Genomic DNA, 21682 nt, shown 5'->3' with positions numbered 1-21682 from the left:
TAAAACTTAAAAAAAAAAAGACCATGGGCTTAATTTTAATTCTAGTTCTGCCATTTTCTAGTCACACGTGACCATGGGTAGAATACTTCACATCTGACCTTCAGTTTCTTCAGTGAAATGCTGACACAATCCCATTTTGCATTATTAACAGGATTAAGTCAGGTAATTAGGGGGAAAAAATCCATATGTATAAAATGCCCAGTTGGTGCCTGGCACATAATAAAAGCTCAGTAAGAGTAAGTGGTAATAACTGGTATATAACTCTGATACACTCGCTTTAGTGTTTTCTTACCTAAGGTTGCTGGTCTACTGCACTGAGTATCTGCGGCAAACCTGTGTCTTACTTCCAATACCTGCCGTGCTGGACTTGTATAAGTTTGATTTTCAAATGACCTGCATTTTTGTGTCTCATACATTAAAACCCCTAAATGTCCTTTCCTCCAGCAGATTCAAACTTGCACCTCAATTTGTTAGAGAGACAATGACATTTTCTTCGTGTGGTCCTGCTTGCCAAGTTTCAGTAGCAGTGCCATCCTGGTCTGCAAAGCAACATTTGTCAGTTGTCTGAGTGGTTTATTGTATTTCTCTTTCTCTTTTATAAACATGAATGGAAAATGGGAAAACGATAGGATTTTAGCAATAAGCATAGATTGAAGAAGGAAACCATTCTACATGCTGAAAGCAGCAGACCTTTACCTTTGGTCTGATGTTCTATTGACTTAAGCTGATTAACTGTGCGTTCTAAGGTGAAGAAAATTAACTTGTAGGATGGGTAACTGAGGCTTAAAGCTTGTACTGAAAAAGCAAGACAAAGGTAGGGATTTAAAATATCCTTTAAGTTCTCGGAATGGAAACACCCTTATAAAATGCACGGCTATCCCTTAACGTTCCTGTATTAGACTTCAGCATAATTTTTAGTGATGGGCTGTATATAACAACAGGAAACTGCCTACATTTCTAAAAAGTCTAATTGAAAATCATCAGCTTTTTTGTTTCCTTATGAAACTGTTAACAATTCACATGGTTAATACTGATCATGCCTGCTAAATTGAAGTTCTGACTGGCAATTTCCCAATTTGATTCATGAAAATTACAATACTTATTATTAATTAACTGTTTGGTATGCTAAGTTCTTCAAAGCATGAGCTCTACTAGGGAATAAATACAAAAAGGGCTTGTAAGGAAAATAATAGGAAATGGATGGAAACCAAATGGGTCCAACAAACATAGCTGTGCATTTCTGTAACTTGAGCTACAGAGATGGGTCAGAGGCTGACAGGTGTTATTATGTCTCTTTTGGGACTTGACTGGTTTCTTAGAGACAGAATAGATGAAGAGTCTCAGTTCCATTCTCAATGAAGTCTCTGACCATGATGCACTGAATGTAGCAGGTTTGCTCCAAACACACAAATTAAGAAGCAAACCCCTACCTGGGCAGTCAGTCTATATTCCAAGTTGTATTTCCAGTGCAGATCACCTTGCGATCACTAGCAGCTTTTTCCCTCATCTGATTACAGAAGGTGGTGGCAGCATGGAATACAGAGAAAGAGCAACATTGATTATTGATGCTTATGTCATGTAATATATTCTTCTGCAAAAAGATACTATCTTCACAGGCAGAACCATTTAAACTTGATTCTGGGGAGGAGACTCATCTGCTTTTTTCTCTCTGACCTTTAAGTAGGTTGATGCTGCCCATCTTCTCTTTTAAAAAATTGCAACACAGCTTACCTATTGAAAGAATCCATAAAACATGACTTAGTGTTATAGTAAAACTACAGAAACCAATTACTAGCACAGCTCCTGCAGGTTTGTGTTGAAATTTCAGAGTATAAGTAAGGCCCCCCTGTTTCCTAAGAGCATTGCTTTTCTCTCAACAGTGTCCCCTAGCTCCCACTTCTATTTAGTCTTTATTTTAATAACATAATTAAAAGGAACTTGAATGTGTTCTTTTTTAAAACATCATAAGTAAAATTCTCTCTTGTATACAGATAAATCAGTATTAACTTTAAGGGTTTCATATCATCCTTAAAATGTTATTGACAGGGGCGCCTGGGTGGCTCAGTGGTTAAGCCGCTGCCTTCGGCTCAGGTCATGATCTCGGGGTCCTGGGATCGAGTCCCGCATCGGGCTCTCTGCTCAGCAGGGAGCCTGCTTCCTCCTCTCTCTCTCTCTGCCTGCCTCTCTGCCTACTTGTGATTTCTCTCTGTCGAATAAATAAATAAAATCTTTAAAAAAAAAATGTTATTGACAAAATTTAAGAATTGCAATGGAGTCACAGGACATTTGGGATTTGGATTTTAAAGTTGACATGTAAAAGCTGCCAACTGTCAAAGTTACCAGTGAAAATTCATGAAGTAACCCATAAACTACACTATGGGACCATCTTTCAGTAACTCCACTGTGGCAGGAAACACCACTGTTGGGCACCAGATCAAGTTGTTATCTTGTGTTGAGATGCCATGATGTCTTAAAAAAAAAAAAAATCTTGTAATACTAGAATCACTCTCCACCTGGTGGAACCTTAACTCTCTAAGACTTGTGCCTGGCAAAGGACCACTGAGTTTCCTGGAAGCTAGGCAACATTTCTCACTCAAATCAGTTCTTGATCTTTTTCTTTGTGATGAATATTATAAATATTGCAGATTGCAAAAAAAAATTGCAGATTGAATTTTAAAAGGCCCATTGAATATTATACTTAAAAATACAAATAATGCCATTTGGAACTCTCTACCCAGCAAATTTTAAGAGACTGCGGACAAGTAAAGAATCAGTGTTTGGTAATTCAAATATTCATATTATTAAAGCCTTTTTAAAAAACATATTGTAGGGTGCCTGGATGGCTCAGTGGGTTGGCCTCTGCCTTCGGCTCAGGTCATGATCTCAGGGTCCTGAGATCAAGTCCCGCATCGGACTCTCTGCTTGGCGAGGAGCCTGCTTTCCTCTCTCTCTCTGCCTGCCTCTCTGTCTACTTGTGATCTGTCAGGTAGATAAATAAAATCTTAAAAAAAAAAAACATATTGTAATGAGAAATACTGTAATTACTATGACTAAGGAAGTATATTAAAATTTTAATGGAACAAAATGTTGGCTATTCAACTGATCCTTCTCTAAATAAAAATCCTTGCCCAAAGCAAAGCTGTGGCTTAAATGGTCTCTCATACTGAGGAATAAGTTGGGACATGCTTTGGAGAGCCAAGGTGGGGATCCTAGGAAGCTTCATCTCTTTACTAGTCCCCACCTCACCCTAGTAATCATGTTAGAATCACAGACATAACCATTCTGCTAAGGTCCACTACATCCAGTGATGCTTAGCCTCCTGCTGGCTTCATGTAATGTGCCTGTATTCATGAAATAACTCGGCATCCAACTTCAGGTACACAAATCCAAAAAACATTAAAAATGAGTGGTAACATCACTCACTCATCCAGCTTTCTCATGACTTGGTATTGAGAAAGCTTCTCAGAGTTGAGTAATTCCATTTTGCCTTTAGGCTACTGGGCTCTGAAGGCTGAGGTTCAGGAATGACTATGATACAGTAACTTTTGAGTAACAGAGAGTTGATTCTGGACAAGTGACTTTGGGTGCCAATCATACATGTAAGGAGTTTAAGAAATACTGAAGAAGATACCAATTCAGGAAAAATGATTAAAGGTGGTCTCTCCTCCATTTGGGGCAGATGTTGCAGAAGAAGCTATTTCTTTAGAGTTATTCTGCTCTCTTCACCTTGATCCCTCCAGTGGAATGTAAGAGCCTAACACACAGGTATTGTCTGTCTTTATTCACGTACCCGTATCTTCACTTAGAATCCCTAGCACACGGTATGACAAACAGTACACATTCGAGTAACATTTTTTTTTTAATTTTTTATTTTTTATAAACATATATTTTTATCCCCAGGGGTACAGGTCTGTGAATCACCAGGTTTACACACTTCACAGCACTCACCAAATCACATACCCTCCCCAATGTCCATAATCCCACCCCCTTCTCCCAAACCCCCTCCCCCCGGCAACCCTCAGTTTGTTTTGTGAGATTAAGAGTCACTTATGGTTTGTCTCCCTCCCAATCCCATCTTGTTTCATTTATTCTACATTCGAGTAACATTTTAAAAATTGATGTGTTGAGGCTTACAGGTTATGAGTAGAGAAGAAGAGCCAGGCATAGACACAGTATTTTAGTCACCACTCCCTTTTTGCCTCACTGCCACATTCTATATGTACCACTCAGAACTTCCCTCTAAGAAGCATACTGTGCCCTCTTCCTGCCTCTGATCCCTGATACTTCATAATGGTCTATGGCTGAACTCCGAGGCTAACTGGCTTCTCTACCATGGTACAACGAAATTTCATTTAACTGGAAATATATTGAAAGGCACAGAATTACAGAATATGATAATGAAGATTTAAATTTTAATGAAAAACAACATTCTTCAAATACCCCTTAATGGAACCGGAGGTTGAAAGTGTAATTTCCAGATTTAAGATGTATATATGCATGTACAATTCTAATGAACGCAGTCCTTTGAACATTTTTCCTGAGTTGGTTCTTATGGTGAGTAGGTGACTCACAACCATCCTAATCCCTTAACTATAATAATCAGTGTAACTACCTGAGAGCTTCTTGAGCTATATGCAGAGTTTTATGTAAGCTAGTCCTATTTCTGGCTTCCCTATCATACCATATTGTCTAATATTTGGCTTCAGATATGAATACTGCCCCTATTTTGCCACTGTTGTAGTCCTTCTCACAAGTACGAGATTCTCTTCCTTTCCTGTCTTTGAGTGGCTGAGTATCCAAATGGTGCATGTGATCCCTTCTGATTTGGATTTTCTTATTGGTCCTTAGCCTCTTTGCTCAAGCTTTACTTCTTGTTTGTCTCATTTACTTTGCCACAAAGTATCTGGCTAAGACGGCCTCATTCATTGGACATCTGGCATTCATGTCCTGTCCTAGCTCACGGACCTCTCAGCTTTGAGTCTCTATCTTACAGTCTTTCTAATCACTTAGATTCTGTAAGATGGTCACATTAATCTGCACCCATCCAATGCTGACAATATAGCATTTGGGGGAAAAAAAAGATAAAATGGACAAGGTTCAACTAGTCCCAATCCACCAAATATAGATTAAGTCTAGCTGCAAAACTCCCAAAATGAGTTCGTAATGATTATCAATTACATTAGCACTTTCCATCATTTTTTTTTAACCATAAACCCAAATGTGTATGGTTAAAAATAATGCAAAATAACTCTAATGATGCCGAGGGCTATGGTGGAGGAGAAGAAGATGGACAGCCTTCCTAGACTTGAGCCACCTGTGCACCCTGCCTTCTGCTGGGCTGGAGCTGACTTCTCCCCACTGGGCTGTTGCTGGGGAACTGGAATCCAAATCTCCTTTTGGTGCCAAGAGCTCTACCCACTGCTATTGGTTGATGACGCTTGCCTGTCGCCATAGTGAGGACATGCAGGATGGATTCTCAGTACCACGGGTCAGCTCGGTGCTGCTGGTTGTACAACTGTAGCTTGATTTGATCTTTGATCTGATTCACAAGGATCTGGGACAGCAGGATTCCTACCAGCTGAGGGATGGCCAGGCCCAGGGCTACACCACCAAGAAGGAAGAGGTTGCTGTGTATCCAGTTGACCAGTTTGTCAATACAGCCATTGGTATAGATGACGTTACTAGCCTCCAAGTAGTCAAGGGCCTGCATACCTTGGCCACACATGGTGTTGATCACTGCCTGGTTCGGGGTAGGCAAGCAACAGGAGTAAGGCACAGAGCAGCGCTCACGGCTGGGGCTCATCATCTGGATTCTCTCATTTAACATTATTTGTGAGATTTATTCATGTCACTGCATGTAGCTGTAGATTGTATATTCTCATTGTTGTACAGTATTTCACTGGGTATATATACCACAATGCATTTCTTTTGGATTTATACAACAGGATGGAATCACTAAATTACAGGGTATGCATCTGTCCATCTTTGGAAGATAATTTTCCACAATGGTTGTACCAAATCCCTCCTGTCCCAGCAATGTATGAGAATGCCAGCTGTTCTACTTCCTCACCAGTCCTCAGTTTTTCCTGTCTCCTATTGCAGCTATTTGCTGGATGTCAGCTTATTATCTTTTACTTTAGAAAACTCTGGATTATATGCTAGAAGTTCCTTAGGGGTACTTTAAATTGATATCTATTCCTGATCTGGGTAGGTAGTTTTACAATGTCTTAAAATGTAGCATGGAGTCTCTCTCTTGGTCTGTTTCTCTCCTTTTAAAAGATAAGGTGCTTCATAAATCAGGAACAATGTTACTTTAGCCATTAAAATAAAATTAACATGGAGACACAATAATGTGGTGACCTTTTTCTGGAAATTAACTCTAATAAATAGTTTTATTCTACGCCATTTCCCCCTCCCCCCCCTTTTTTTTTTTAAAGATTCTATTTATTTATTTGACAGACAGAGATCACAAGTAGGCAGAGAAGCAGGCAGAGAGAGAGAGAGGAGGAAGCAGGCTCCCTGCTGAGCAGAGAGCCCGATGCAGGGCTCGATCCCAGGACCCTGGGACCATGACCTGAGCTGAAGGCAGAGGCTTTAACCCACTGAGCCACCCAGGTGCCCCAATTCTACGCCATTTTTCTAACTGTCAGACTTTAAGATTATACAGTACCAACAAATTGTTCTGTAACTTCTATAATGCCCACTGATGAAAAGAAATTATAACTAAACTTAAAACAACCTTTCTGTGGTCTCTGGTGCCTTGAAATCTGCTGTAACCCCACTGGAGGATAAAAACTACTTAATCTTACATGCATAATGATCTCTGGTTCTGTTTGTGGAATCATGAACATAAGTAAGAGAAATATAGTATATCTACTATCTTCATTGGTCTTTCAGACCAATGAAAACATAATTAACCCACATGTAAAAATTAGAATAAAAATCAGTATGTAATCAATTATTAAACAGGATGTTTTAATTGTAAGTGCTACAGCATGGTATACTCATTTTGTTTCTCACACCAAATGTAAGTTCCATGAAGGCAGGAACATACCCATATCCTTCATTACTGTATTCTTAGTGCTAAAATAGTACCTAATACATTATAGCACCTAATAAATATTCACGAGATTAAATTGAAGGAATATAAGACACAGTTTAGAGTAAATAGCCGGGAAAAGTGATTCAGATTTAGGTAGGCAGAAGAGAAAAGAGGGGCTTTTCCAGGCAGAGAACATATATCAGCTTTATACTAGTGTTTCTTTTCACTGCTATTATCCTTTGCACTTAAAAAAAACCCATAATTATCTCAATTCATTCCCCCCAGAAAACTATGTAAGTTTATGGGACTCCATTTAATGAAGTAAATCAAAAGTAAAAAGTAAAAAGATCTAGACTTGTTCACAAACAAAATCAATAACTCTGTAGATAACAAAACAGAGAAATGAAGAAGTAAGTACAGGGGTGAAGCTCTTCAGCTGAGTTTTGGTCTGGAACCAGGATGAGGAAGGACTAGAATCAGGGAGGACTAGGACCTCAGTACTTATAGTTTCTTGGGGTTTACAAATGCTGGATGTCAAGTGGGAATCTGGAGCTAAGCTCACTGCATGAAACCAGGAGGTATTGTGGTAGAAAGAGGTCAGAGGAGAAAGAAAAAGGTTGATGTCACCTGTTACATAGGACTGCAGTTGTGGCCTAGGGAGTCTGCAGAACACAGACTTGGCTTTATAAACAGTAACTGAGCCAAATTTCACTAGCCTGGAGGCTTGGATCTTGGATATCTCTGGAATCACCATGGGGCAGGAACATAAACCCCTAGTAAAGATTTATTTGTACTGGGGTTCCTAAGTGGGGGCTGAGTAGAGATAATAGCAAAACCTTTAGATGAGGAGGAGTGAGGAATGTAGAATGGAGGAAGGGAGAGAAAGGAAAAATCTCAAAGAAAGCAAGATACATGTAACATTTCCAAAGCACAAAGAAACCCAGTGCTAGGTAAATATAAATAATATAATAGGAATGAGAAAAAGAAAGAAGAAAAGAAGAAAAGAAGGAAAGAAGGAAGGAAGGAATAAAGAAAGAGAAAGAAAGAAAGAGAAAGAAAGAAAAGAAAGAAAGAAATTTATAGGACAGTCTCATACATGAACATAAATAAAAATATTTAAATAGAACACTTGTAGATTGTATATCGATATACTTTAAAAGACCGCTACTGAGTAGAGTATGCCTGGAATGCAATTAGAGTTGAACATCAGAAAATCTATGAATATAACCTACCATGTGAGTCAATTGAAAGAAAAAAACCTATATCTCAACAGATGCAGGAAAATACTTGATAAATTTTAACACACCATCCTGATTTAATTTTTTGTTGTTGTTGTAAACAGGAATAAGAAAGATCTTTCCTAAACTAATAGAAATTATTTAACCAAAACATATAGCAAACATTTTTCTTATTAGCTTAATTTCACATACTTTCTTATTAAGGTCACAAGAATTAAGAAACAAGCCAAGGATGGTTCTCATCACCCTGCTATTCAACATAGTTGGAAACCCACAAAAATAACATAAAACAAACAAAAAATTCAAAAACAATAGAATTTAGAAAGAATGACACCAAATTACTCTTGTTCAAAAAGTGTATGATTGTCTTTGTAGAAAATCCTTGGATTGGGGTGCCTGGATGGCTCAGTGGGTTAAAGCCTCTGCCTTCAGCTCAGGTCATGATCTCAGGGTCCTGGGATTGAGTTCTGCATCAGGCTGTCTGCTCAGCAGGGAGCCTGCTTCCCCTCACCCTCCTCTCTCTACCTGCCTCTCTGCCGATTTGTAATCTCTCTCTGTCAAATAAATAAATAAAATCTTCAAAAAGAAAGAAAGAAAGAAAGAAAGAAAGAAAGAAAGAAAGAAAGAAAGAAAGAAAATCCTTGGATAATTTACAGAGATATCATTAAAATCTTTGGGGAGGGGCACCTGAGTGGCTCAGTGGGTTGAGCCTCTGCCTTCAGCTCAGGTCATGGTCTCATGGTCTCAGGGTCCTGGGATCGAGCCTCGCATCGGGCTCTCTGCTCAGCAGAGAGCATGCTTCTCCTTCTCTCTCTGCCTACCTCTCTGCCTACTTGTGATCTCTGTCTGTGAAATAAATAAATTAAAAAAAAATCTTTGGGGAGATGAGTAGGGTTGCTGGATTAAAAACCAAGTATTAAAATAGAAAAAGATCAATCACACACCAATGAACTGTTATGAGTAATAAATATACCAAAAGATATATAGGCATTTTGTAGGAAAAACAAGTAAAATATTTTCAAGTTTCATAAAACATCAAATATTCTGCACAATGTATCATCCTCGTGAATGGTAAACTATAATATACTAATAAAGATGTTAACTTTCCTGACCAACCCATAATTCAATGCAACTGCAATAAAATTTCTAATAGAGATTTTTGTGGAAACAAAGAAACTGAATTCAAAACCACTTGAAAAAGTAAAAGTCAAAAAATAGTCTACACAATATTGAAGAAAAAGATGAAGGTATAAAACCTTACCTGTCAGATCCTAACAGTTAAGAGAAAGCTATTTCAGGTGCAAGGATAACCAACAGGCTACTGGATAGACTTGGATTTTCCAGAAACAGATCTAGACATGTATGGAAACCAAATTTATGACAGAGATGGTATAACAATTCAATGGGGGGAAATTAGGACAATTTATGAGAGTACAACTAGTTTTCCATAGAGAAAAATATAAATTTGGATCCTTACCTCACACCATGTAGATTATAAATTTTAAGATTTTATTTATTTGACACAGAGTGAGGAAGGAAGGGAATACAAGCCGGGTGAGTGGGAGAGGGAGAAGTAGGCTTCCTGCTGAGCGGGGAGCCTAACAGGGGCCTTGATCCCAGGATCCCAGGATCATGACCTGAGCCAAAGGCAAATACTTAATGACTGAGCAACCCAGGCATCCCTATAATATAAATTCCTTATGAATCAAAAACATGAACTGGAAATCAAAACTTTATAACTTTAAAAAAATACATAAGAATATGTTTACAATGTTAGAACAGAGAAGAAACAAATCCTAAGTGAAATGTTCAACAATTTAGATGCCATTAAAATGTAAGTATCCCCATAATAAAAATTAGTACACCTAAGTAAAAAGATAGGACAATGTTTGAGAAAAGACATTTTCATGTAACACAGAAAAGTTTACTACCCAAATAGATAAATAACTTCTACAAATTCATAGAAACAGAAAAGCAACTAGTTTAAAAATAATAAAGGCTGTAGATAGGCAAATCACAAAAGAGGAAAAGTGAATGACCAAGAAACATATAAAAAAATGTTAAGCTTCACTAGAAATTAGGGAATTGAAAATTAGAAAAATTAGACACCATTTTATATCCATCAGATTGGAAAAGTTTTAAGTTTGAAAACAACATGATGGCAAAGATTTGGGAAGCAGGAACTCACAGGAACTGCTCATACGAATGCAAGCTAGTCAACCACTAGGAAAGCAACTTGGCATTATCTAGCAATGTTTATGAGGTACACATACCTTAGAATGCCACAATTTCACATCTAGGTACTCTTGAGAAAAATCTACTTAGATGCATCGATGAAACACTTTTTTTTAATAGTAAAAACTGGCAACAACCTAATTGTTCATCAGTAGGAGAATGAATTAATAAATAGTATTATATTTAAACAATGGAACATTATCTAGAATTTGAGCAACTAATCAGAGCCATGTGTCCATTTGGATAAATCTCAAAAACACAATGTTGACTAGAAAAAATGTACAGAATGGCACATCATTTATGAAAACTTAAAAGACTGTGGATATTAATAAGCGCATTAATAAACAAAATGTGGATAAATACCCAAGACTGTTTTTCTCCGGAGAATGACAGAGCAGAATAGGATCAAGAAAGGGGGCATACGAAAATGTAATGATTTTTTTTTCAACTTCATAAAAACCTAGGCCAAATACTGGAAAATGTTAAAATTAATTAAATGTGAGTGGTAGTAGATAGGTATTCCTTAGAGTCAATTCCTGTTTATTTGAAGTAACACTTCCTCTTTTTAATGAAGGAATCTATGCATATTGCACTAAAAATGCCCATCATGTCTGTCTTCTCACTGCTCTATACTGTGGGTACTATCCTTACCCATACTCTGTATCTTACCCTATACATTCTCACAACCCTGGAGTCATAGCTAATGGAACTAGAGATGTTTTCAACTAAGAAATCCCATTTATGCTGGCCAATGGCTTCCTGAAGAACAGAGACCTGAACCACATAGATTTCTTTCCTTGATGTTTGGAATTGATGTGTATTCCCCCAGCGGGAAGAAGGTCTAAAATGTCTTCTCTTTGACGTCTGTGCCTGCCATTTTGGGCCATATGCAATCTGAGGAGGAAGATGAACCAGGTCTAAAGAACTAGGCAATACCACGAAGAGAAGCCTCGGTTCTCGATAGCTCTTCATTGTTTTATAGAGCTCTCCAATTCAAGTTCGTGTAAAGTCCAATTAAACTTTGTTTTCTGTTTGTGGATTTCATTAAATATCTATAATCCTACAATTATCTCCTCCTTACTCCCTTTTAACTTGTTCTGATTCTGTAGTTTAAAAAAATTGTTTAGAAAAGATAAGTAATAGAATCTTTAGTCAATAATCAACACGAAAGGTGAAAACATATTTTAATGATGAGGGAGGTAGAAAGTAGCTTCTGAATATTAGAAGATCCTGATATTTCATAAAACTAAAATAGATTTCTAAAAAAAAAAGAATAACATCACTTGGGAAAAATTTTACTTGTCAATATTCTCAACTATACCTCACCACTTCTGCCCATTTGCTACCCACCACTGCTGTCTAGAGAGAAGGGGCTAGTATAGATTTGGAAATGGTTTGTGCCACTTTGCAAGTGGCAGTTAGACTTTCTGGAATTTGTGAGCTATTTGCTAAGAATGGCCATTCTTAAAAACTGAATTATAAAAACATAATAAAATAACTTGTATTAAAAATAAAGGAAATATATCAAACTTCTACACAACAAAAGAAAACTATAACAAAATGAAAAGGCAACCTATTGAATGTGAGAAAATAGTTGCCAATCATATAAATGATAAGGGGTTTATACCCAAAATAAATAAAGAATTCCTAAAACTCAACAGCAACAAGATAAAGCAAAAAACCAACAAAATAATTAAAAAATAGGCAGAGGATCTGAGCAGACATTTTTCCAAAGAAGATATAGTGAGGGCCAACAGATAAATGACAAACTGCTCAAAATCACTAAATATCATGGAAATGCACACTGAAACCACAGTGAGATATCACCTTTGTGCATTTCTGGTTGGAATATAAATGGATGTAGACATTGTGTAAAACAGTATGGAGGTTCTTTAGAAAATTAAAAATAGAACTGCCATGTGATCCAGTAATTCCATTTCTGGCTACTTATCCAAAGAAAACAAAGACCTAACTTGAAAAGATATGGGTACCTTCATACTCACTGCATTATTTATAAAGGCCAACATATGGAAACAACCTAAGTGTCCATCATTGGATGGATAGAAAACATGAAGATGTCTATCTATATTTAGTGGAACATTATTCAACCATGAGAAAGTATAAAATACTGCAATTTGTAACAACATAGATGGGCCCTGAAAGTATTATACTAAGTGAAATAAACCAGACTGAGAATGACAAATACTGTATGATCTCACTTACATGTGGAATAAAAAAAAAAAAAAAAAACCAAACAAATGAAAACCAGAAAGAGCATTCATAGACAGAGTGGTTGCCAGAGGCAGGGTCTGGGTTTGTTGGGGGAAATGAGGGAAGGGAATCAAAAGGTATACACTCCCGGTTGTAAAATAAATAAGTCATGGGAATGTAATATACAGCATGGCAATTATACTTCATAATTCTGTATTGCAGGGGTGTCTATGTGGCTCAGTTGTTAAGCATCTGCCTTTGGCTCAGGTCATGATCCCAGGGTCCTGGGATAGAGACCCACATCAGGCTCTCTGCTCCTCAGAGAGCCTGCTTCTCCCTCTGCCTTTGATGCTCCCCCTGCTTGTGCTTGCTCTCTCTCTTGTTCGCTGAGAGAGTAGATCTTAAAAGTTCTCATCACAAGAAAAAAATTCTGTAACTACGTATGGTGATGGATGTTGACTAGACTTTCATAGAGATTATTTTATAATTCACACAAATACTGAATCATTCTGCTGTATGCCTAAAACTAATATAATGTATGTTAATTACACCTCAATAATTAAAGAAAGGAAATACTCAAAACTCATCACTTCCTAATTTTTTTTTTACATTTTATTTTACCTATGGCTTCTGAGCTATTTGCATCTATTTTTTTTTCATTCAAAATGATCTCTTATTTTTAATTTTTTTTAAATTTCTTTTTGGTCTTCCAAAATTCATTATTTATGCAACACTTCCAGTGCTCCATGCAATACAAGTCCTCCATAATACCCACCACCAGGCTCACCCAACCTCCCACCCCCCACCCATATTAAGGCACGACTGCATATTCCTTCTTAATTTTATAGTCAATAGTATCTTTCACGTTAATAGCTTGAAATTGGCCATGGTAGGAGTATCTACAGCACAGATATCAGCAAATACCACACATCAAGACTTGATTTATTATTTTGTTGATTGTCTAGATTTAAGAAAGTTATACAGAAAATCTTAATTCAGATTAACTAAAAAGGACTGTTGTTTATAGCTGTCATAAACAGTACAGGAACTTGAGGAAATATATTAAAAAACTATTATTCAATTAAGTAAAGAAGTTGTTCATGTTACTGATCCATACCTACATGTAAACTACATTTATTCATCAACTGCAACCATAGGCTGACTGTAGATACCAAGAGTTCAGCACAAATCAATGAAAGTATTCTCTGAGAATCAGCTGGCTACATGGAATTTACAATAAAGGGTATTACACATTTTATTATTTGTAAGTTGTGTGCTACACATCTATTATATCAATAAGATTTATTATATATATGTGTGTAGATATATACATATATACATATATATAGATATATACATATAAACTATATATATTACATCAATTATGTAATTTCATAATTTATGTATTTCATATGTATTTAAATATATACAAATAAATAAATAATATATAAACCATATATTTATTATATATAGTTTATTATATATATAGTTTATAATATATATAACTATATATAATTATATATATAGTTATATATATTATAAACTATATATATATAGTTTATTCCAGAAGCAGCCTTCTGCTTATATATATAAATATAAATAAATAAATAAATAATATATAACTATATATTTATTATATATAGTTTATAATATATATTATATATAGAACATATATAGAACATAACATTATAATAATAATATATATAATATATTATATTATAATAATATATATAATAAACTATATATATAGTTTATTCCAGAAGCAGCCTAGAAGGGCCACACTGAAATTACATAATTGATGGAATGAATATATATATATATACATATAGTTTATTCCAGAAGCAGCCTAGAAGGGCCACACTGAAATTACATAATTGATGGAATGAATATATATATATATATACATATAGTTTATTCCAGAAGCAGCCTAGAAGGGCCACACTGAAATTACATAATTGATGGAATTGTTAGAGACAGGAAATAACAGACTTGCGATTTATTAATCCTGAGAATTGGGCATATTTGAAATAGAAGAGGTAAGTGTGGAAAAAAGCAACGCAAACTAGCATTTAAATTTTAAAAAAAAGTTTTATATATTGAAGTAATTTCAACATCCAATGTGGGCTCAAACTCAGGATTCTGAGATCAAGAATCACATGCTCTTCCAACTGAGCCAGCCAGGTTACCCCGTTCCCATTTTGTTATAGAGAGAAGAAGAGAAGGAGAAGAACGAAATTTCTGAGCAGCTACCAAGAGAAATTTGGCTAACAGTCTTTAGAATATTTCGCTGTGAAATGTAATAGAATTCCCCTGAGAGACTTTAATAAAAATTTACATTGTTTTCATTTGTTTAGGTTTTTGTGTTCCTTTGAATATATACCTAAACTTAGAGTGCCATGGAGCAGCTGAGTTATATTTAGGTTACACAAACATTTTGATCATAAAATTATTATTTAGAGTCAATATAGGTTCACTATAAATAAATTCTACCAAATTGCCTTTGTTCCTCTTATGATAGGTTGTTTATACTAGTGTAGCTTGACAATAACAATAAAAGTGACAACAATACAATGATTACTACCACTAATTATTGCTTTTATATTACTGATTGCTGTCCTACATTCTTTACATGGATTAATTAGCTTTAAAATCACAACAACCTCATTATTTTACATATCAGTACAAGAAACAGGAAAAGTAGAGTAACTTGCTCTAAATCACATAGGTAGCAAAATCAAGTTAAGATTAGAATCCACGCACTCTAGCCCTGAAGATCATACTGTTAGTGAACTATATAATGCTGTAACATTGACCAACATCAGCAAGGTAGGATAAAATTCATCTTACTCTTAGTTTCCAAAGGGCACTTAGAGATCAGTTTAAAGATAACTGCATGTCAGGATGTTGGAAAACTGCCTGTATCACATATTGTTGAGTGATTTCATAAAAGCATTTATTGAGCATCTGGTTGTTTAACAGAATGTCACAGACTTTTCAGAAGAGATGAAGATGACGATGAATAAAACATGATTCCATTGCAAAAAGCTTAAAACCCAGATAGTCACTGCTTTTATCAATCTTTTGAATGAAGTCAAGAGGTAAATCAAATACATCCCAAAACTGAAACAGTTAGGCTTAAAGTAATTCAAATTCAAAAAGCTCCTAGCAGTTTCCACTAGTATTCTGAGCTAATATGTGTCACAGGAATAAATGTATAGGTTTGTGTAGTATTTGAAACCAACTGCATAAATATAGGACTGGGGAAAAATCTGTTTTTATAGCAGCTTTTATATAGTGCATCTAGAGGTTTTAGGATTAATCTCAGGACTCAAGTATTATTAAAATTTGTGATGTACTCTTAGGTTATAGTAATAGAAATAACATGCCCAGAGCAAGAACTTTTTTTCCTTAATGCTCTGCGTGCGATGGGTAGCCATCTTGGCAGTATTTTGTTGTTGTTGTTGTTGTTGTTATTGTTTTTTAAAGTTCAGACCATAACATTTTAAGAGGGTCATTGAAAAATGTGACTGGGGCAAATGGAAAGGGTAACTAAACCAAGTCATATGAAGGATGGCTGAAGCAACAGGGGATGTTTAGCCTGGACAAGGAAGGCTCAGAGAGTATACGGGATCAGATTCCAAAATATTTGGAGGGTTGTCATGTGGAAGAAGGAGTCAACTTCTGAGCTGCTCCAGAAGGCAAAACTAGCAAGAGAACTACCTGAAGGTTACCTCAGGTTAGTAAAAGAAAGTTGGAAGTGCTGAGCTATTAAAAATGGGTTGGACTTCCATGGGCTAAGGAGTGGGGTCCTAAAGAAGATGCTGTGAGGAGGGCTCAGGGTGGGCTGCTGAACTGCATCCTGCTGAACGATCTTCCTAAATGAAAATACTGTGATTTATAATGGCACATCACAAATAATTCCCTCAAGTTGTAGAATACGTACACCAGAAAATCACACGTGAAAATTACAATTAACATATGAGTAGCAATTATCTTTATATTACTCCTAGAAACAAAAGAAGCGGTGACATTTGGGTCATGAGAAGAGAGGAAATAGATGGCCTATGCAATTGCCTCTGTGCAGAGAAAGCCTGGGATCTAGGGGCAAAAGCCCAGGGAATCTGCTTAAGAGAGAACAGAGGGTTGTTTTGATACAAAGAAATGAACAGAGAAGGAATACAAGATTTACCCTGGATGCAGCTTTAAATCCTTCAGCACAGCGCCTTGCAGTCATAAAAAAGCAAACATAAGTCAGCAAAACCTTTCCAGAGGTGATGACTAGAAACAGAACATACCACTCTCATCTAGATAAAGGCTACATCCTTGTACTGCATCTGCAATGCGGGCCACAGACCTTCCTCTGTAAAGAGGCTTTTTTTTTTTTTTCAGCCTTGGCGGTAAAAGCAGAAAATGCAACCAGAATGACAGCGAAAATCCTGGCACATGGATCTTCAGGTAAATTACACAAACCAAGTTAATTAACGCAATTGGCAAGTGGATGCCTACTGATGGAGTATTTAAAGGGAATCCCACCTAGGACAGGAGAAGCCGAAAGGAGCCAGTAGAAGGGACCAAACTGGTTGAATACAGGAAAAAAAAGAAGAGATGAGGTTGAGATTGCAGACAAAGCTCAGTAGAGTCAAGAAGAGTTAAGGGGAACAGACCTGTGCCCAGTTGAAAAAAGCCCCAGATAAAATCCCAACCACACTATGCAATTTATTAAAAGTTGTTTCTTCCCCACTAACCAAGCAGCTTCTACTAGTCTGGAGCATTCTTTCTGACTTATTTCATTAACATTTCCTTCTTTTTCTGGAGTGGTCAGAGCCCCAGGGAATCTCTCTCTCTCCCTTCCCCCCAACCAGTGGGGCATTGAATGAAAGCCAGAGTGTTGTCTGTATAAAGAGAAATTGCAAAACCACAAATTGCAGAAAATCGTTACTGCCAAAAATCGAAAGGAACACACAATATCACCATGCCTCTTAAAAAGCAATTGCGCATTTTACAGGCCTCTGGATAATTCAGGTTTGTTTGGCAACTTGCTCACCCATACCACCCAGAAGACAATTCTCTTCCACCAGAGGCAGGGGTCCCAAAGAACATTTGTAGTTAAACAGAAACAAAAAATGTGGGTGCAAGTCTTTCCAGGGGCCTGTTTTGGCCCAATATGGTTCTATTTTATTCCATTGTGTAGTATTGATTTTATGGCCCCAAGTGTGCCCGCTCCCCACCCCCAAGAATCCCAGGGATTCCCGCTGAGACCGAGAGGGCCTCTAGTAAGGATGGAACAAGAATCCCCTAAAGACACAAAGCACTTTTAGATGGCAAACTCCTCCCCAAATGTTACCTTATGTGATTATCACAACAACCCTTTCACGGAGGCAGGAAAAAAATAAATGCTTTCCTTTCCTTTCTCTTCCTCTAACCCGTAATAAAGACACTTAGAAACTGAGGGGTTAACTAACATTCTCAAAATCACACCACTTCAGAGGGAGTGATCTGGGAGTCAGACATAAGCCTTCTGAGTTTTCATCCTGAGTTCCTTCCATCACCCACCCCCTTTCTCCATGGGGGCATATCTTCCTGACTTGGCTGCAGCAGAGCTGGGATTTTATGTGGCCCATACACATTTCCAGGCCCCTGACTTGGAAAGCTTCCGGCCATTCACTACAGATCAAGCCTGTCTGAATGTGTGCTGATTAGGTCGGTTTCCATTTGTATTGGTTGTATAACACAATCATCATTAGGACATAATGCCAACTCCTGAGGGGCTGATGGAATCTGGCTGCCAAAATGAACCGAGTCACAACTGCCTGGTGATTTTAATGCATTTCCATGACTCCATGGGTCAGACCAACTTTCCACCAGTTGCTCAGATGACGCGGAGAGGTGTGGAGACCTGTTTTTGTCTGGATGGTGCAGAACTTGGTGCAAGGTTACTTCTCAGAGTATTTGCTAATAAAATAGGGCACCAAGCACTCTATATGTGCTTGAGGGGAAAAAAAATGCGAAAATAAAGCAATCACAAATTAATCTCTTAATGTGAAACAGCTAGCTAACTGTTTCTGGTGCTCCCCGCTCCCCCCACCCCACCACCCAGATACAAGGTGCTCTCAACCAACTTTTTGTTGTTGTTGTTAAATGATGGTGGATTTAATTTTTTTTTTAATTTTTAAAATTTATTTGACAGAGAGAGAGAGATACAAGTAGGCAGAGAGGCAGGCAGAGAGAGAGGGGGAAGCAGGCTCCTCGCTGAGAAGAGAACCCAACGTGCGGCTCAATCCCAGGACCCTGGGATCATGACCTGAGCTTAAGGTAAAGGCTTAACCCACCAAGCCACCCAGGCACCCCTCAACCAACAATTTGATAGAGATCTGAGGGTAGTAGTCACATATGTGTTTATAGTTGCATACTTGCAGTTAATGACTGAAATGCTATCTTAAATTGCCTTTCATCCAATTTTCACCATGAACACAAACTAAGTATCTTTTAGTATTTAACATTAAATCATTTAAAACCAGTGACAAACCTAAATGGATAGATACTGGGTGTGAAAGCTCCTAAAAATAAATATGCAGGAAAGTAAACACAGACTGTTCTCCCAAACAGTTTCTATGTTCAGCAGAAAGAATACAGTCAAGGGCGCCTGGGTGGCTCAATGGGTTAAGTCTCTGCCTTCGGCTCAGGACATGATCTCAGGGTTCTGGGATCGAGTCTTTTTTTTTTTTTTTTTTTTTTTTAAAGATTTATTTATTTATTTGACAGAGAGAGATCACAAGTAGGCAGAGAGGCAGGCAGAGAGAGAGAGGAGGAAGCAGGCTCCCTGCTAAGCAGAGAGCCCGATGCGGGACTCGATCCCAGGACCCTGAGATCATGACCTGAGCCGAAGGCAGCGGCCTAACCCACTGAGCCACCCAGGCGCCCCTGGGATCGAGTCTTGCATCAGGCTCTCTGCTCAGTGTGGAGCCTGCTTCCCACTCCCCCCGCCCCCGCCTGCCTCTCTACCTACTTGTGATCCCTCTCTGTCAAATTAAAAAAAAAAAAAAAAAAAAATACAGGGGCACCTGGGTGGCTCAGTGGGTTAAGCCACTGCCTTCGGCTCAGGTCATGATCTCAGGGTCCTGGGATCGAGTCCCGCATCGGGCTCTCTGCTCAGCGGGGAGCCTGCTTCCCTCTCTCTCTCTCTGCCTGCCTCTCCGACTACTTGTGATTTCTCTCTGTCAAATAAATAAATAAAATCTTTAAAAAAAAAAAAAAAAAATACAGTCAAAAGTTAACACTTGTACAAATAAAATACTTAGGACAGCACATGAAAAGGGAAACAGCTCATAAAATCTAACAAGACTTCATAGGTAAAAGCTGCTTAAAATATTCATAACATTCAGGTGTCTTGATAATGCAATAAAGAGCAAAGCAATATAATCCAGAAATTGATATTTAAAAGAATTCCAGTGACTGCATAATACTTTGACATAAAACCTAAATGGCTTTAAGGGTGGATGTTGCTTGTACTGGTGTTTGAATATTTGGTGTATAGCAATGGGATCAATTTATTCTAGACAGCAAACCAAAGGTATCATCCAGGGAAATCAGCAAAAACCAAGTTTTTCTTGCATTCAGCTAAATGTCTAGCTTCCTCAGGGACTGAATGATTCAAAAGAGAACTTATTAGAACCTGCGTAATATATGTAATTAGAGTGAGACCTTTAGATTCTCCTGAGTCCAAGAATGTCTAATTAAATATTTCAGTAACTACTCTCATGTATCTTCCATTGGAAACTGTATGAATGAGGAGCTGGGAGTTGATGTACATTCTTGGTTACCTGGCTTGACCTTCTACCTATGGTTGTTGATCTCCTACTTACTAATCTGTAGTGACAAGCAACTCACTACCATTCAAGCTACTTTTGAATAGTTAGAGTCTTTATATTGAATTCATATCTATCCCCTGTTTTTTGAACTCAGGTACTATTCAAATTATTCCAGAGACAGATGTAACATTCATATTTCGAACTCCCAGTTCGTACCTGGTTTAATTTTATTTGGTCTTTTAAAACAGAGGGTGTTTCTAATTTGGTACAGACACTAAAAGTACCAAGAGTAAAGAAACATAATACGTGGGAGATTCATTCTAGAAAGAACATGGGTTTACAGCATGGCTGCAATGCAGTACACAAAGGAAGGCAGGCATTATCAAGATAACTACTGTGCTATTAAATATGAAACAGTCTGTGACTATGAGGAACAACTGGGCAAAGAGTAATAAGTTAGACACCTGAGAGAACCTGAATATTCAAATGTTTGGTGTCACATGATCGTCACATACAGAAGAACACCACCTAATTTTTCCTCCTCACTTTTTTTCTAACTTTTTAGATACAACGTAGTAGCAGCCCTGATCGGGTTCAATCTGTTTCCCAAGCAGTTGGTGAGATGCTGCACGATGCTAGACAGAACCACAGTGTGAAGGGGCAGACTCACACTGCGACTGCATTTGTTAAGCCAGACTTCAAAAAGGCAGCAATGTGAGATGGGAACCATAAAGACGAGGAGGTTTGAGGAATTACAACTGAGAAGTAGGTATCATTTCAAGAAGAAAATGTACTTACATTTTGCTGCAAGTAAAATGCCTGTCTTTAAAGGGCAGCTTCTGAAACAAAGAGGGGAAAAAAGTGTGTTAAAACAAAACAAAACCGTAAAGTAACCCATTCCAACTGAAAAAGGCATTGGATTGCCTTTCAAGGTATGTCCGCTGACTGAAAACATGAGGAGCCTGGAGGTGAAAATAGTGTAATTGGGAGAAGTTGCCCACAGAGCAAACATGGAAGTCTACAGCCATAGCTCACCGCATGCTCAGCTCCCTGCCCCCAGAACATCCTAGAATTTCGAGAGCCCTTGACACTCACTTTGTCTCCCATGCCTGGTCCTGGGGAGAGAGAAAGAGGAGGGGTCTAGTTAC

At 37.6% G+C, this 21682-nt stretch overlaps 1 protein-coding gene across 1 annotated transcript in view; it reads right to left on the bottom strand.

Annotated features, from left to right (window-relative positions):
* The window catches only part of ANKFN1 (ankyrin repeat and fibronectin type III domain containing 1), a 266145-nt gene extending 244777 nt beyond the window's left edge, over positions 1-21368 (bottom strand). Inside the window, exon 1 of the mRNA XM_059148501.1 lies at positions 21333-21368. The gene's annotated coding sequence lies outside the window, so the exon portion shown is untranslated. The remainder of the gene's footprint in view (positions 1-21332) is intronic.
* Positions 21369-21682: the final 314 nt, after the last annotated feature.

This window comes from Mustela lutreola, chromosome 15 (assembly GCF_030435805.1).
Source record: "Mustela lutreola isolate mMusLut2 chromosome 15, mMusLut2.pri, whole genome shotgun sequence".
NCBI classification, from domain to species: domain Eukaryota; kingdom Metazoa; phylum Chordata; class Mammalia; order Carnivora; family Mustelidae; genus Mustela; species Mustela lutreola.
The sequence above is the reverse complement of the archived record's forward strand: the minus strand, read 5'-3'. Positions and strand labels throughout refer to the sequence as shown.